Genomic DNA, 18367 nt, shown 5'->3' on the forward strand with positions numbered 1-18367 from the left:
GCCGCGAGCCACATATAGTATGGAGTTTCCATGCTCCGTTATTACCCATTCTCTGAAGGGAGTCAGGGGCGCAAATAAAAAAATGCCAAGAAAATATAACCACGGTCGCTAGAGCTTCGAAATTTTGGAGCCAGCTACTAAGGGCGCCCAGTTCTTTCTTTCTTTTTTTTTTTTTGTCCCTAGGCATTTCTCCAAGCATTGTTCCTCCCACGCTCTCAACCTTTTTTTTTTTTTTCATCCACCATAACAAGACCCGCGTGCGGACCAGAGAGATACATATCGCAAGGCAAACAAGAAGAGTGAATGGAACTGAGCCCTCAAAATAAACGCCCCTCTGTTTTTCAATTCGGCAGCCCTTTTCCCTTTACCATGCTCACAGATTTGGAAAAGACGCGAATTCGACGGCCAAAAAGCTCGAATGCCAGACGAAAAGCAAGAAACATTAGAGCCGCATACTTGGCGCTCGCCGATGTACGAAGGAACTCCTAGAAGCTCGGGAGAAAGAAAAGGGGCAGCGCGGCTTCGTCGGAGCCAGCGACACCGTGGCATTAAGCGGAGGCCCGGGCGAAAGCAAAACCACGCACAGAAAGCGAAAGCAGAACTCACTCACTAGCCGCTGCTACGCTCGCATGAACAGTGGCGCGCATGCGCCGTCGTTACTTTTTGAGCGACGCGGAAGGACAAGGCGAATGGGAAACAAAGTCTAGAGAGAGAGAGGGAAGGGGGGGGGGGGGGGAAGAGGCGCACGATAGCTGTCGGAAGCGCGCTCCAAGTTATGCTCTAGGGGGAAGAAATTATCCCGGCTGACTCTCCAGCTTCCATCGTGCCTCACACGTTGCGCTTCGCCGAGCGCCCGCGCATCACGGTCGAGAGTTGGCCGATCGCGCTTCGGCCTTGACTTTTTCATTTTTTTTTTTCTCCCCGACGTCAGAGTAGGCGGAGGACACAAATTTCAATTTAAACTCGAAGGCTGAAAGAAAAGACGAGATGAGAGTGGGCAGCAACGACCGAGTCGACGAGGAAATTGATATCGTTGGCCTTAATACGAATTGAGATACTCTGTTTATATAAGAGACGCGGCGTCCACACAGCGGGCTTCGGTTACTGCTTTTATTTTCGACGCAAATAAACGGCGGAGGTTCCGCATTGAAAACCGCGCGACGAATAACCTTATATTTGCGGAAACAAGAACTCGCCTCACTTGAGATTTTAGTATTTCTGGGGGGGGGGGGGGGGGGGGGGGGGGGGGACAAATTTCGAAACCGCGGAAGTGTGATTCGTATTACGAAGAAAGATTGCTTCTGCGAAAGCGCGTTCTTCATTGCCTGAATTAAAGAACCAAGCAAGCCAGAGGCAAAAAGGAACTCCTCGTTTTAAGTTATCATCCCTAGAAGTAGCCCATAAAACCACTTTGACCCCATTCGCGTCTTACTTTCTTGACATTCACTTTATTTCGTTACATAGGACCCTAACTGAAAAAGCAAAAAGAGGACGGAAGCACGCGAGGGGGGGGGGGGGGGGGGGGGGCTGCACATTATGCACCAAATGCTTGCAGCGAAGCCCGCTTGCGGGCATCAGACGTCGGTTGCGTTTACTGCGCGTTCATTTACAGGACAATTACTAAAAACTTAAGCACCACCGCCCTCCCTATTCCAGCCGCATATTTTATTTAAACTACGTCTACTTGAGACGCCGAACACGACACCTGGTGATTAGTTAGCATACCCTGACTGAAGCGTTTAACGAAACCTCAGAGTAAGGCAAGAGAGGGAGAAAACAGTCATCCGAGGCCTTCAACGCAACGGCCACGTGAGCACGATTTCAAAATAAGAGCGGCCACGCTGTGAGGCAAACGCAGCACCACGATTCGCGAAAGAGCAAGCGAGCGTTGTGACGCAAAGAGCGAGTGAGATGAGGAAATTAGCTCGAACAACGCGATTACGTATGCAGAGAACGCGGGCGCAAACGCCCTCGCTTTGCATATTGAAAGTTTACACAGTACTTGCAAAACAAGGCGCAGTCCAAGGACAACGTGCGCCGCAGAAAAGAAAATGCCACCTTCCGCCTTCCTCGGAGAATCGAACATGCTAATATCGCATCGGCACGACCGCGCTAATTACTAATGCGAACAGTCGGCGCCACGAACCTTATTCTTCTCACTTGCGAAATCTCCGAGCGCAAGTAATTCATCGACGATGCCCACGAAGGAAATGGAATAGCGAATACAGAATTGCACTTTCAAATAGAGCCGACTGCATTACCCAGATAATTTAGAAAAGGAATGCTGAGGGCAAACTGAAGTTGGTCCGTATACTGATAGATTACCGCGTTGTAGTGATGGGAAACGCTGCATTCATTCACACACACACACACACACACACACACACACACACACACACACACACACACACACACACACACACACACACACACACACACACACACACACACACACACACACACACACACACACACACACACACACACACACACACACACACACACACACACACACACACACACACACACACACACACACACACACACACACACACACACACACACACACACACACACACACACACACACACACACACACACACACACACACACACACACACACACACACACACACACACACACACACACACACACACACACACACACACACACACACACACACACACACACACACACAGTGAACAATCCGCGGTTTTCAATCCGCGGTTGTTGTTGTTTTTTTCATATATTTGATTTATATTAGGCTTTGGGAAAAGGAAGGACCCTCATGCTTTTGAGTGGACTCCATGGAACTGTGGACACCTACACGAGGTCAAGATTCATATTTTTTTCTTGTATAATTTACATCTAATCATGTTAGCATAATTTTTTCTTTTATATGATTTATAAGAAAGGAAAGGCGCCGTATATGTCCATGACCGTCAAGGTTGTTCAATGTGACATCGCACAACCCAGGGCTGCATATCGGTTTATTTTTTTCATAGGAAAGGAAAGACGCAGTATCTCTCACATTTGTTCTGCGGACACCTGACCCATGCCGAAAGGGAAGGGAGGAAGGTGTGAGTGAAAGTGGAAAGAGCAGTGCAACCACGGTGGAAATTGGTGCCACGGCGCTGCACCAAGTTCAAGATAACTTAATTGCCGTCGATGTAGAGGACCTTCCGTTCCCTCAGGAAGACCCTAGGAGGCCTCCACGGGAGAGGGAGCACCGCAGGGGGACGTCTGATTCCATCAATATGACTTGGAATATCGGGACATTTTCAAATCATCGCGAGTGAAGCTTTCGGTTCAAAATGCGAAGCTTTTATAACAAGCCCGGTGTCGCCACACCGGCGATTTCCGCAAGCGTGCCTGCAGCACGAAATTGTGCACGAGCTCGGAGTCCCTTCTGGTCTTGACGCAGCGAATTTGAAACGCGCGGTGCGGAAACAAATCAAAATTGATCAGAAAAAAAAAAATCGTCTGCGGCCTTACAAACACCAATGTAGCCAGAAGAAAGCTTCAAGGCACTGAAGCGCAACAAAAGGCGAGGACACAAGAGGAGAAAGGAACACCACGAGCGCTCGTAGTGTTCCTTTTCGTTATGTCCTCGTCTTTTGTTGCGCTTCAAGGCTCACCAACGTGGGTACCTTTTCAAGGATACAACTACTGCGTTTACAACAAGCTCGTCATATTGGATTATGTTCTTGGTGTGGAAATACATTTTAACACGCATGGAAGTTTTGGGGGTAAAATAGGTGTCAAAAAGCTTCTTTTCGAAGTGTCGTGCTTCTCATAATGCTTTCTTAATTGGGCATCCGTCGTTGCGGCAGTAGCTGTAGTGGCAGTGCTTCACGCAACAAGTTAAAAACATTGTTCTATGCCCGTACAACTATTATACATGTGATCGGAAGAGAAGTGAAATGAGTGAGGGGGTGGTAAGAAGAGGGAAATAATTACGCCCAATTTCTTCTTTACCGCTTAAGGCTTCCTCCGTTCTTTACAACATGCTCAATTTTCTCCATGTCACACTTCCTTATATAGGCCACCTTGCGCTTATTGATTAGCTTTGATATCTCGACCAATTCTATCTGGTCTGTTGAATTGGAAGCTCCGGCCAGTGAAATCATTGTTCTTAAAGGAATAATACCGTTTTATAAAGGACAAATGTGCTCTCAATGTGCCGTAAGTTTTTTTTCCTACTTTATATATGTATGTTTTTTCTTTAGTGCGTTTTCATATCCATGTCGGTTGGCTGTAAACTTGTTTACTCAACATTTGTGAGCATGTAGAAACTTCTGTCCTGTAAAAGAACAAATTTTATCTGTATTTGACCTGTGCTTGAGTGTCGGCCGCTGCTTGCCTCAAGCCCACAAAGCCACCCCATAGAAGAAAAAAAAAAAAAAAGAAGCGTAGAAATCAATTTTACGCGAACTGAAGAATTAAACCACCCGCTGTGTCTCTTTAGAAGTCAACGGAGCTGCATTTTGTTAATTTCCTTTTCACTAACCGTACGTTTGTAAATGCGCTGCGCGAGCATATTCTCTGTTAAAGATGCACGAAGTTTCGTTCATATTTGTTTTAAGGTTACGCGCGCTGCCACGCTCTGACTGTCGATCCCCTTGTACAATAATGTCTTATGGGCGCGCTGTTCGGAAACTAAAATAAATACGTATACTAAAGCTTCCACAGCCATGCCACACTTCGGGCCCATGTTGTCTTCTCGCACGAGCAGAAACGCAGCCGACAAACGGGAGTCACGTTCAAATGTTCACCGAGCTGGCGACAGCTGCGACGAACAAGCGACGTCAAAACGTACAAGTGTACTTTACGGATCACTTGCCAGTACAGCTGCGATCCCCGGCGCCCGGTGAACAGTAGCATATGCAAACTGTTGAGCCAGCTCATATTGCCGAGAAAGCCCATGTGACCGTGTGATCCAAAGCTGGCATAGTTGGAGAGGGGAGGGCTCTGTCGTGAGCTGTCTGCTAGTCTGCGCCGAAACGTATGAGGGGCCGAGGGGTAGGATGGTGAACTTTATGATGGCATCGGCAACTTTGTGGGTTCCGAAGACGGGAGTCGTGGATTCAGTGAACGGGAGGCGTGGATTCAGTGTACGGGAGGCGTGGATTCAGTGAACGAGAGTCGTGGATTCAGTGAACGAGAGTCGTGGATTCAGTGAACGAGAGTCGTGGATTCAGTGAACGAAAGTCGTGGGTTCCGAGCGTGGATTCCGAGGACGGGAGTCGGGGGTTCCGAGGACGAGAGTCGTGGATTCCGAGGACGAGAGTCGTGGGTTCCGAGGACGGGAGTCGTGAGTTCCGAGGACTGGAGTCGTAAGTTCCGAGGACGGGGCAGTCGTGGGTTCCCAGGACGGGGCAGTCGTGGGTTCCCAGGACGGGGCAGTCGTGGGTTCCCAGGACGGGGCAGTCGTGGGTTCCCAGGACGGGGCAGTCGTGGGTTCCCAGGACGGGGGAGCCGCGGGTTCCGAGGACGGGATTCGTGGGCGGACAGGCCGGTTTTGTGAGTGCTGGCTGCAGGGAGTGAAAGGCGCACGAGGAAAACAGGTGCTGCACAGCCAATAGTTTCCATGATCCAGGCGTCTTTAAGGGACTTGCAGTCGTAAGCAGAAGCTTGACGGCGACCTGAACGTGTACGTGTACTCGATCGTTACAAACAGCTGTGAGGCGTGGTTAAATCATTAGCGGACGCGATGCGAAGTGTGCCCGGTGACAAAAGGTGATAGAAGAAGCGGTGTGCTGACATGCTGTTAAGGAGCGCGGGATTCCTCTGTGCCTTTTCCAGCTTCCTGCGGCGCTTAGCGTCTCGCCTCTTGCCTCGTCATGGATTTGCTTTTGTTCGCCTGGACAGTAGCGAGCTGTTTGAGTGCCGAATTCTTCCGCCGTGCCTCTGCTCGTTGGCAAACCACGCAGTTGCAGACACGGTTCTCTTGAATGGCGACGCACAACACCGCTACAGCAGAGATCTTCACTTCATGGTGAAGTGCTGAGTGCGAAACGCTTTCGCTTCATTCTGCGGCGAACGGTTGCGCTTTAATACCTAGTGAAAGGAAAGTAGGGCAAATGAATAACATTAAAGGTGCACATTTCGTCAGTTGGCAACTCTGTCGAGAGCTGGCCAGCAATTTGACTGATATATGTATGCTATGTGCAACGAGAAATGGTTTATCACCCAGATACCTGTATGACGAACGGTTGAATCATAATTTTGATACGTTACCCGCTGCAGTGGCTTAGTAGTTGCTACCGAGCCGTTGTTCCCGGGTCCAAACCCGGCTGCGGCGGCTGCCGCGTTTCAATGAAGGCTGAACGCAAAAGCGTTCGTGTGCTGCATGTTACATAGCCCTCCACTACGTCACCTCCGTCCTGCTCTCTCTCCCTCTCCGCGTTTCTTTAACTATTACCTTCCTCCTGTCCCTCAAGGCGTGGTTCAGGTATCCACCGAGTATTTGTCTTAACAGATATTGCGTATTTCCACAACAAACCAACCAACTTTATTACCATACACATGCTATGAGGCTATGTGAGCATCGAGAAATCGCACGGCAATCTGGAACGCTGTACAGCGAACGGTTGCGTCACAATTTGAAATGATCGTCTGCAAAAGTTGCGCCACATAGAGGTCCGCAAGTTATGACGTAAGAGCAAAAGGCGCGCCGGGGGCGATGGTGATGGATGGCTGCTCCTGGCTCTTCGGAGCTGGGAACGCAGGTGCCTTCAGCGGTCGTGGCGGGGGCTCCTTGTCACAGGGGTATCTGTTGCGCATTTTATCTCACTCGCCGCTTCGGTCGCTATAGGCGACACCTGCTGTGACACCATATTTTATGGACCACCCAACGGCCTCAACAACGGTCGCCGACGAAATTTCGTGTAATCCGGACTGTCACGGATATATTCCCTGAAACGAGATTCCGAGAATTGAGCAACCTGTTCCTTCCAAATGTGACCCCAAAACAATCACGGAGGCAATTGACCGACGCACTAGAATTAAACGGCTTGCAGAGAAGGACGCCCGGAGTTTAGACGTCCAATGCTGTGGTTACTACACCTATGTATCACTATATACTCGCACTTGACACGCAGCGCCTGGAAAGCGGCCGATGGCAGCACGATATACTGACATCACGGTTATGCTGGGAACATATATCCTTAGCGTTCCGTCTCTACATAGTTGTGATGGCGGTGACGGAGTTGATCGGATTTCAATATTCAGAGAACGAACAAAGTTATGTTCCACAATTCTAAAAACGTTTGAAATCACTGCGGCGCTCACATTAGGGGAATGCGTAAGCATTCTTTGAGGAAGAATGCTGCCCTTTGACGTCAACATTACCCCCTTGACTAATTCGACGTCTGATTGACTTAATTGGCTCTAATTAATTACCTAATTATTCTGCATGCACCAAATTTTTCCCCAGTGAGATCTTTTTATCCTCTACCTAGTGCTACATTTCGTTTTCTTATAACTCATTTCGTTCTAACGTAATCCTGCCGACAAACTTCTGGTGACACGACCTTGAAAAAAACCCAAAGCCTGGTTGACTTAACTGGCTTAACAAAATTTTCCTCACCGAGATTCAATTCATGCTCGATCTAGTGCAGCTCTTCGTTTTCTTATCACTCGTTTCGTTCTAACGTAATCCTGCAGCTGGTGACGACATACCCAATGTCTGATTGACTTCATCATCATCATCATCAGCCTGACTATATCCACTGCAGGGCGAAGGCCTCTCCGATATTTCTCCAGTTAACCCGGTTCTGTGCTAGCTGCATCCACTGGACCCCTGCGAACTTCTTAACCTCATCCGCTCACCTAACTTTCTGCCGCCCCCTGCTATGAATACGCTTTCCTTCCCTTGGAATCCAGTTTGTTACCCTAAGCGACCATCGGTTATTTTCTCTTCGCACTACATGTCCTGCCCATGCCCATTTCTTCTTCTTGATTTCCACTAGAATGTCGGTAACCTGAGTTATTTCTCTGACCCACTCTGCACGCTTCCTATCTCTTAATGTTACCCCTACCATTTTTCGTTCCATAGCCCTCTGCGTTGTCCTCAACGTAAGTAGAACCCTCTTGGTTAGCCTCCACGTTTCAGCCCCATAGGTGAGTACAGGCAAGATGCAACTGTTGTATACTTTCCTCTTGAGCGATACCGGTAAGCTGCTAGTCATAATCTGCGAGTGCTTGCCAAATGCGCTCCATCCCAATCTTATTCATCTTGTTATTTCCTTTTCATGGTCCGGATCTGCGGTTACTACCTGTCCTAAGTAGACGTATTCGCCTACTACTTCCAGTGCTTCGCTACCTAACGTAAACTGCTGTTCCTTAATTGGCTCTAATTAACTAATTAATCTGCATGCCCCAGATTTCCCCCAAATTTCCCCCTTCCTTATCCTCTATCTAGCGCAACCATTCGTATCCTTGCCACTCGTTTCATTTGAATATAATGCTGCCGACAAACTTCTGGTGACATGACTTTGAAAACATACCCACTTAATGCTTAGGCATTGAAATAAATCTATAAAGACGAACGGCGACGCTTAAATCCAGCATATACCTGGTGCTTCAACGAACAATTTCAAAAGTCACTTATATATATATATGATTGCGTACTACTTACTAATTAACGTTGAACAACCCAGTTGGGTGGTTAGTGCTGGCAGGATTGTCGAAGCCATGAATAAGACGATATCGTATCGGTTTTTGAAACGAACCAAAACTACGTTTATTTATTTATTTTTTTCAGAAGCCCTTCTGCGCGATGGACATATGCAGATATCATCCACGCAAAAGCGAAACTGAGCGCATCCGGAAGCTCGAAAGAAACGTGACGTCCGCTGATGTAGTACGTGTTGCAGTGACTACACGGCGCTCATTCCGAACTATACATGCGATATTGTGCCACGCCATGAACGTAATTAATTTGCTCCGCCGCTTGGCGCAAGGCCAACTGAGTCCTCGTCATCCTGGAGAGCAATGGAGTAAAGAAGAAGAAGTGCAGGGCTGGCCATGGTAGACCTCGGAAATCGAATATAGAAGAAGAAGAAGCAGAAGACGAAGAAGAAAAAGAAAAAGAAGGAAAAGAAAAAAGAAAGAAGAAGAAGACGAAGAAGCAGAAGAAGACGAAGAAGAAGAAGACGAAGAAGAAGAAGACGAAGCAGCAGAAGACGAAGAAGCAGAAGAAGACGAAGAAGCAGAAGAAGCAGAAGAAGAAGAAGAAGAAGAATTTAGCGCCGCAGTCAGTTTCACTTTCGTGCGGAAGGAGAAAGCCCCGGATCCCCTCGCTCTGCGGTGCTTTAATCATTTCAACAAATGATAAGGCGTCGCCTTGGCGACGGCCTCGACCATATCTACTAGCATTATAGTTTTCGTTAATCGGCTACGTAGCGACAAGACGGTTTACAGGAAACCATGGCCGCCACGACTTTTTCGAACTCCCTATCTTTAGAAACTGACAAATCTTTAAACACGCAGTGGGAGCGTAAAGACCTCAGCTTCAGTGAAAAACGCTCAAGTTAGTTTAGCAAACAGTGCGCGCATTCACCATTGTTTCTGTCATCGCGGCAAGAATGTAATAAAACGCAATGCAGGCACAGAATACGACTACAGGAACTGCACGCAGAAAGTTCAAACAGTTACGCTCCAAGTTAAACAATCTGCACAGTGGGGCTGTCCTAAACTGGTTGAAAAATAATAAGCCCTGCGCCTGTGCCGGTTTCGCGCCACGGACTTGAGGTAGGAAAGAGAGAGGTACCAACAAACCCAATCAAACCACTCTGGTGACGCGGACATCGTCAGCTACGCGACGAAAGGGGTTCATATATAGTACTTGTCGTGCAATTATTGCACTGCATATAAGGTAAACATTAGAAAATACCGAAAGAAAAACTCTAAAATCAAATACGAATCGAACAATAAGCACATGATCAGCGTCCGAAATCGAGGATATATGCGCGGCCCCTGTTCAGATAATTTTCGAGGAGATTAACGAGGCTTGCCCGCGTATCCGATCCGCCGGGACTTGAAAGATTACACCAGGCGCGGCAATTAATCCTCGCCTGACGAGAAGCAATGTTAATCACCAAAGTGCACTCGCATGCCCACTGGTTCGAGCGGTAATGCCACGCGACGATGGTCGCTTCGCGCTACCAAACCAGCCTCTAGAAGCGAGTTCCGGTTAAACACATAGCAGACAAGGTCTAATTATACACGCTGTTTCCGGATATATATATATATATATATATATATATATATATATATATATATATATATTGAACAGACGTCTGGTCATTTGGGCTGCTCACGGACGCTTGCTTGAGTGCGCAACATGTATTACTGGCCAGGACTCTCCGCAGCTGTGAAACGCTATGTACGAAGCTGTCGCGAATGCCAGCGCCGTAAAACACCGCCCTAGAAGCCTGCCGGATTTTTCAAGCCCGTTAAAGCACCCCGTATTCCGTTCGACCAAATCGGCATGGATCTCCTCCCTTTGTCTCAATATATATATATATATATATATATATATATATATATATATATATATATATATATATATAGGCAGCGGCCTGCCGCTAAAGATCGACATCATGAGTCTCCGTCAATGCTTCATAAGAAAGAACGCTCCAAGAAACGTGTGCACCTATCGCCCATATTGTGTAATACTTAGCTGGGTATGATTTCTGCGAAGTTCTTGACGTAACAACATTACAAGCGTCATCGGAGAAAACAAAGATGAGTCAACATTAATAAAATCCTATATTATAACTGAGAAGTGATGTCGCCGGACTAGAATTGACGATACGAAGTGGCAGTACCCAGCGACGCATCTTCATTGGGTCCGTGCTGCGCGCCCTCTTAAAAGACTTCTGGGAAACGTCTCAAGTTCTTATCCACCAGCTATACCCAAAGCGATGTCTGGCTGCGTTTACTGAATGTCTACTCGTTGCCTACTCACTATCTACTCACCATATACTGGCTATTTCCGCCACAGCAGCTCAGATACGCACATGTCTACTCTATACCTATAGTGAACTATAGAATATATGCCATTTTCCCTGTAACTCTACCCGAGATGAGGCGGCGGAAATATACAATGCGCACACTCTAGCCCAGGTGCCTCTGAGCGGGACGGCTGGTCACAAATATTTTTCCTTTTGAATTATTTCTTGAACAAACAACTAGATGACGCTAATTAGGTATCTAGATAAAATTTTCTTTGAAGCAGTGAAGCGGACAACGACGCACTCTGCCGTGGAGGGTGCCATCACAGTGGCTTCAACCGCATGAGGTTCCCTAACGCGAGCCGAAATCGCAGTGTTCAGTATATAAACACTGTAGCCTCAATCAAACCCGCGCGGACTCTAGCTTGTCAACCGAAATTACTGAGCCTCTAAGGCAATCCATGAGAATTAAACGCCTACGCGATAACCCAACGATATAAGATCTCTTGCTTCCCTTCATTTTATCGTTCATGTGTTTGAAGTAACAGCGAATTAAAAAAGGAGGCAAAAGCCGCGCCTGCCACAAGAGTCTAAAGGAACTGTATGGCGTTCAAATATTAGCATACTCTTAGTTCTTATAGCTTTTTGTCAAAATGAACCTTTGCGTATAATACGTTTGCTCATTAACAACCTCAAAGCGAACGCAAGAAAAGGTGCATTCATCAAAGCAGTTCGGAGATTTGAAATTTAAGATGAAAACAAAAAAGCGGAAAGTAGGGAAAAGACCTGTTCTGCGAGGCTCATGCCCTAATTACCTTCTAAGCACCGCTCCCAACACCGCCCCGTACCCGGCGACGTCGTACACATTTCCTGATGTAACGAGGAGTCCTTCGACGCGATAAGCACAAATGAGGCATCCCGCTGCGCCTCCTCTTGTGGGCGCTCACAGAACATGGCTCTTTTGAAGGTCGTTTTATCTATCGCACTTCGAAAAAAAAATATATATATCTCAGGGCCTCAACGAGCAATACGCTGGCCCCGACGGCAGGACCCGAACGCATTCCTGCGCATGGGATGTGTACGAACTATAGCTCGGCCAGCTCCTTCAAGAACCCGCTGTTTGAGAATAATTTGAGTTTTCTTTTTACAACTTCAAGTTCCCTGTTTATTTAAAATTATTTAGCAAAACAATTATGTTTTTATCTTAAGCCGTTAGGAAGTTACATGTATTTCCCTACACTTTCCACAGGCATTCGAAAACGAAAGTATTTGACTGCGCGCAATATATATGCAATGCAGTCTTGCCACTAATGTCGCTTCATATACGTTATGCACTGATCTTGCGTTGAAGTACGTCACAAAAGCATTTAAAAACGTAAGTCTTCAGGGGAAAATCTGGAGGGGGAGGGGAGGGGTGGAGGAAGGCGTGGAAAAGTTTACGAATTGCTCATAAGCGAAGCGAAAGCAACAACTTTACCCTGCAGGACCGCAAACCTCAAACGCCACACATGGTTCTGATGAGAAGAGTCGCTTTTACATGTGCCTTCGCTTCATCTACTACTGGCGCGCTCCCGCTCTTGCTCTGGAGTGGCTTCAAGAAAGGCCTCGTGAGCAGCGGCTTTACGCAGTTAATTGCTCCGGCTGTCCCAGGGGAAACTCTTAAAAAGTAGAGGCGCAGCTTCATACTTGGAAAGGCGGCAACTGGAGGTTGGAGGCTACTTATTGCATACGCGTGTGACTGCGGTGACCTGATAGCACGTAACGTGTGACGTCAAGACGCTGCGACGTGAGCGCGCTTTCAGCTACGCCCACCATTTCCAATTTTCCCCACTGCCATCCTCGGCATACCTCCCCGCGGGACACACAAACACAAAAAAATCTGAAGACGGCTATTACTGAGGATGAGCGGAACTCAGCGAATGTTGTTAGACATACGCGTGCTGCCCTCTAACATTTAATTTTGCTTATTCTCGTGCAATTACTTAATTACAAGATACTAATTAAACCGGAGCCCCTACCTTCTCATCGATCGATACACAGAGCTTACGTGCGAAACACACTGCTTTCCCCGTCAGATAGGAAGCTTCCTGCCGCAAGGCGTAACAAGGAAATTCTCATGCACTCCGTGTAACAAGTACACGACTGCGCGCGTTTACTATAGCGAAGTCAGCCGGCCGGGGACACCGATATTCCCTTCTTTATTTTTTTCTTTTCTTTCTCCCCTCATAGCAACGCGTACCCGGTTTCGAGAGTCTAAATTAGAAGCCAGAAATGTGAGCAAAAGGTCACTTCGCGGGCTTGCACAGAAAGAAAAAAAAAAAGAGAAAAGAAAACGAAACCAAATTCTGAACCCTGTTCGGCAAAAGGGAAGCACGGAGCCAGCGGTGAAAACGTATACACCGAAAACAAGCAAATACGGAAACGACCCGCCGCTGTAGCAACATGGCCCGGATGATTAATGAGAAGGAGGGCACAAAAAAGAACGCACCCTACGATGAACGACGTCCTTATTTGGGCCCAATTTCTCGTTTGGGAAGATAAGCAAAAGAGGAAGAGCGATGAGGTATACTAGCCGACTTCGTTTTTTTTTTCTTTTTTCTTTTTTTTTAAGTCCACGCAAAAAGGCAAGTATACGAGACGACATTTGACGGGACGCAAATAACGCATAGGGTTCCTGCAAACAGTGCGGGTGCGTGTCCTGATTCAATCAGCTTTGAGCCGTAATGAAAACCTTCGCGTACGCAAAATAGCATCCCTATAATTTACCCAGAATATGCACTGGGACCTATAGGTGATATCGATCCTTCCTTCCTTCGTCTCGTGTATCGCTTGTTCCAATATTCCGTTATTTAATGATGCGATCACGCTCTTACATCCCCTTTCTACTCATGTTCAATCCCCAGCCACGACACTGACGACGCCCAGAATGCACAGCATCGGTCAAAACTCCTCGGACCACGCGGCTCGCTTTTCAACCTCGTCGCGTGGGGCCCTCTCAAGGTAAAAATCTGAACTTTTTTTTTTTTAATTTTTCACCCTGCAGATCGCATCACAGTTCCGAGCATACCAAACACTGAAGAACATATTACACATCCAAGAGAAGCAAGAAAAAGCCAACAAATAAAACTATGTATGAAGCACCACAGTGCACTGTCATCGTGTCAGCGATTTCCCCTCTCTTACCATACGCGGGGGAAAAAAAAAGCGTAAATTCGAACATTGTTTGGGGTAAATGAACCGGGATGATGGCAATGTGTGACGTACGTAGCGTCAATTTGATTTTTTTCCCCCCTTTTTTTTTTATGAACAAGGAAAGTAATTCTCGACGAATGCTTTTTCTTTCCGTTTGTCATTAAAGGTAGCTTTTCTCACTGTACAGACTAATTTGGAGATTGAGAGCTGACATAAATGCGTCATCACATGACACAAAAGCCGGGGTGGCGCAGTGGTTACGGCGCTCGACTACCGTTCCCAAGGATGCGGGATCGAATCCCGGCCTCGGCGGCCGCTTTCGATGGAGGCGAAAAGCAAGGCGCCCGTGTGCTGTGCGATGTCAGTGCACGTTAAAGAACCCCAGGTGGTCGAATTTTCCAGAGTCCTCCACTACGGCGTCTCTCATAGACTGAGTCGCTTTGGGACGTTAAACCCCACAAACCCACAAAACCAAACCAAGCCATTATAAACGCGCCGTACAATGTCTACGCGCAAATCGATTCCCACTCTCACCTTTCGTCACTGGCTGAACTGACGCCGCAGCTCCCCTGGTTTCGAGGTCAAAAACTTTAGTAATATACGTGCGCAAAAAGACGAGACAAAGAGGAGAAGTGGACAACGAATCCATCATGGTTCACCAACTCGCCCAATCAGCCGTTCTACAGGTCAAAAACGGTCAACTGGGAAAGGTGGGAAATCCAAAAATGAAACGGAAACGGTTGAAGCGTCGTTAAACTGCAAAGACATTAGTGCAACAGGAAACTAAACTGTTCGCAAGCTGTTCACGAACACTTCTATCAAGAAGCAAACATCAATAAAGGCCGATCGTTATCGCCAAGGAAGAATGCTAATTTACGATCCTTCAAAACTACAAGTCACGTTTAAAGTAAATCCTTCACTGAAAATACACGCTGGTCAAGAAACAGGTAAAACGCAGTCAAATGAAAAAGATAAGAAAATTAGCTGGGGTTTAGCTTTAGTTAAACCCAGTAGGTTGCGTAAGCAAAGCCGACGTTGCTTCTCCTCCTTCTCCTCCTCCTCCTTGTTCTTCTTCTCGTCCTCCTCCTCCTTCTTCTTCTTCTTCTCGTCCTCCTCCTTCTTCTCCTTCTCCTTCTTCTTCTTATTCTTCTTCTCTTCTTCTTCCTCTTCTTCTTCTTCTTCCTCTTCTTCTTCCTCTTCTTCTTCTTCTTCTGCGGTGCGGCGTGGCTACCGACCGTGTTTACTCGACGGCTTGAAGAGGGGCCCCATCTGCGGTCGTTCTAAAGGTCAAACGTGGCTACCGGCCGGGTTTACGCGACGGGCTGAAACCTGGCGTAGTATTGCTTACGCAATAAAAAGTGCGAAGAGAGAGTGAAAAAAAAAATTGTTGCTGCGCATTTATTGATACTTTTGAGTTTGTTTCTTTTATCACGATTCGGTGATTTTTTTTTTTTTTTTTTCATTTTCAGCAAAAGTGATTTTCCTTCTTCGGAGGCGCCTTTCTGTGTGGCTCAGGTGTTGCGACCCTGACCCTGAGGATGACATCACAACCCTGGAAAACCCTACCATGTCACGTGCTAAATGCCAACTCGGCTATGATTTGGTTTGGTTTGTGGGCTTCAATGTCCTAAATAGCTAATCTGGCTATGATAGACGCCGTAGTGGAGGGCTCCGAAGATTTTGACCGCCGGGGCTCTTTAACGTGCACTGACAGCGCAAAGCACACGGGCGTTCTGCTTTTCGCATCCATCGAAAAGTGACCGCCGCGGACGGGATTCGATCTCGCATCTTTGGGCACAGTAGTTGATCGCCGTAACCACTGCACTACCTTGGCGGGGACCAACTCTGCTATGAAATTTCCGTATTGGTTGAGAGGCTGATAACGGCAAAAGACCGCGGGACCTGAGCGATGGCTGATCGGTGAGCGGGGTGCATGACATTAGTAAATCTTTCGACCACCCAAATAACTTCGTGAGACATAAGGGCAATCAGCGCCCAAAAAACTCGCGACATCTTACTTCTCCCAAAAATCTCAAACATTCGCGACTTGTTCTTGACAAATAAAACGTTTCTGTCATCTTTTCAAATAATCGCGACAACGTCCCGCCCAGTGCCCCGCAGAGAGTGTACAATGACGCATTCAAACAGTACAGGGCCGGACTCCGCGAAAGCTGCTCGCCACCGCTTTGTATTCGCGGAATCCACACATCTCATTAGCAGCGAAATCAGTTTAGAAGCGTGTGCTCGCCGGATTCATTATTATCGGGAACGATGTAGAGTGACCAGGAGTTTGGACTGTAATGAGTTCACTGATTAACAAGAGGCAAAACAGAGCAACGAACAAATAAGACAGAAGGAAACGCCGCACGCTCCGAAACGCGTGGGTTGTCGCCTTCTACCGTTCTTGCCCGTTTTGCGCTGCTCTGACTCTTAAAGCCCCTCTATTGCCGTAAAAAGTGAGCGTGATCGAGAGACTTTAGTCCCATATATACCGTCACCTGCGCGAGACAGCATGACTTCAAAAAAGCCCGAAAGGGAGCGGAAGAGCTTTGTGCAACGCGACGCTTTCCTCTTCTTTCATTCACTTAACGTTAACATTTATGAAGTTAGGTGTAGGGCTGCGTTACCCTCTGTTTTTTTTTTTTTTTTTTTTTATCAGCCCTGCAGCTAAGTTATAGACGATAGAAAATGGAGGAACGGGACGAGATATGGTAGGAAAGGAAAAAGAGCCGTCTGCGCATAATTAAGAACGACTTCCCTTTATACCTCTGCGGTTTAAGATGTCCCGCGGGCCACGGGAAAATAGTATTTATCTCAACCGAAGAGGTATGCTTTTCTCTTTATAATTGGTGTAATCATTGCCTGTATGCGGATAACGTGCTCCTGTCCATACTGGAGCTGTATGTAGACAACATCTCGCATTTCGCCCTCGAGACAAACAGCTCTGAATTTGGTCGGCTTCTTTAGGCTTGCTTCAGATATTCAGGAAAAGGTAGAGACAAAGCGCGGGGGAAAACGAAGAATACCCAGGACAGAACCAATCCAACGATGTGGACGTTGGACGAGGGAGCCAAACTGGAAAGGAATCCCACACGGCATGCGTCAAACAAGTTTCAGAATGGAAAAATTGCGAAAAGCGTGACAATGGAAGGCCGTCTCTGCTCTTGGAGTCTAGAAGCCAGTGACCATCCGCAACATTTTACTAAAAGGAGCTCAAAGGCGGTGGTTCTGCATACACCGCGGTTGCTCGAGCAGCGGAGACTCCTGCCCTAGCTTTCACAACGCGCGATCGCTGCAGGACTCACAACTACCGGTTAAAAAGTATAGCAACTGTATATACATACACTGTCAATCAAAGCATTCCCTTGATACAGCAGTGGTACAGGGAAGAGGTCTTCCCTCTAAGCCTCAGCTTACTACATGCTGCGCAACGTACAGTTTTGAGAGAAGAGACAGTTTCGCCGAAAGTCTCGCTCTGCAAAATCTGTTGTCCGATGTTCTCGTTAAGTTCGGCCTGGAACAGTAACTGCTCTGCACCAAAACGCGTTCCGAAAGGTTAAATGTTTTTTTTTTTCTTCTTTTCTGAAATTAACTGAACAATAAGGGAAAGAAACTTGTCAGGCGAGAAATCGAAACAGTGTTAAAAAGTGAGACCTACGTGTTTCGGGGATGCCGCACAGCTCATGTAATTTACAAGATTTGCTTAGACCCGCCGCAATCTTCGCAAGCGACGCTGACCTCAGCAGCTTCGGCTGAAATTTACGCTCATGTTGACGACACGGAGCTGCCCGCTGCGTTGACTGCTTTAAGAATGACATGGCCGCATATATATTGGAGTCGAAAATATAGAGTGTCCCGACAAGCGGAGAAGAAACTGGCGAAGAGCCTATAGATTAAACGACCGACGCGCGCGCGTAGGAATGGCCGCCTTCATTACACTCGGCTTGCTAAGAGGCGATTGGGTGAGGTTTTTAAGAGTTTCGCTGTCAGGCCATCATGCTATATAGTCATAAAACGCACCCTATAATAAAGAGTTTCTTAGAAAGGAGGGAAAACACAAAAAGCGACGGGATCATTACATCTAACGCTATGCGTATATGTAGGACCTAGGTTACCTTTTCAGAACGGTTATATACAGAGAGCAAAGGGTGCGCAATAAAGCGAACTGCCAAAAACTGCAAAGTCAACAGGCCTATGCAGCCGACGCATGCACG

At 47.2% G+C, this 18367-nt stretch overlaps 1 protein-coding gene across 5 annotated transcripts in view; it reads right to left on the reverse strand.

The window, feature by feature from the left end:
- The window catches only part of Orp8 (Oxysterol-binding protein-related protein 8), a 99463-nt gene that overhangs the window by 47152 nt on the left and 33944 nt on the right, over positions 1-18367 (reverse strand). The window lies entirely within an intron of this gene.

Source organism: Amblyomma maculatum, chromosome 4 (assembly GCF_055883805.1).
Source record: "Amblyomma maculatum isolate TAMU_Amacu chromosome 4, ASM5588380v1, whole genome shotgun sequence".
Taxonomy (NCBI): Eukaryota; Metazoa; Arthropoda; class Arachnida; order Ixodida; family Ixodidae; genus Amblyomma; species Amblyomma maculatum.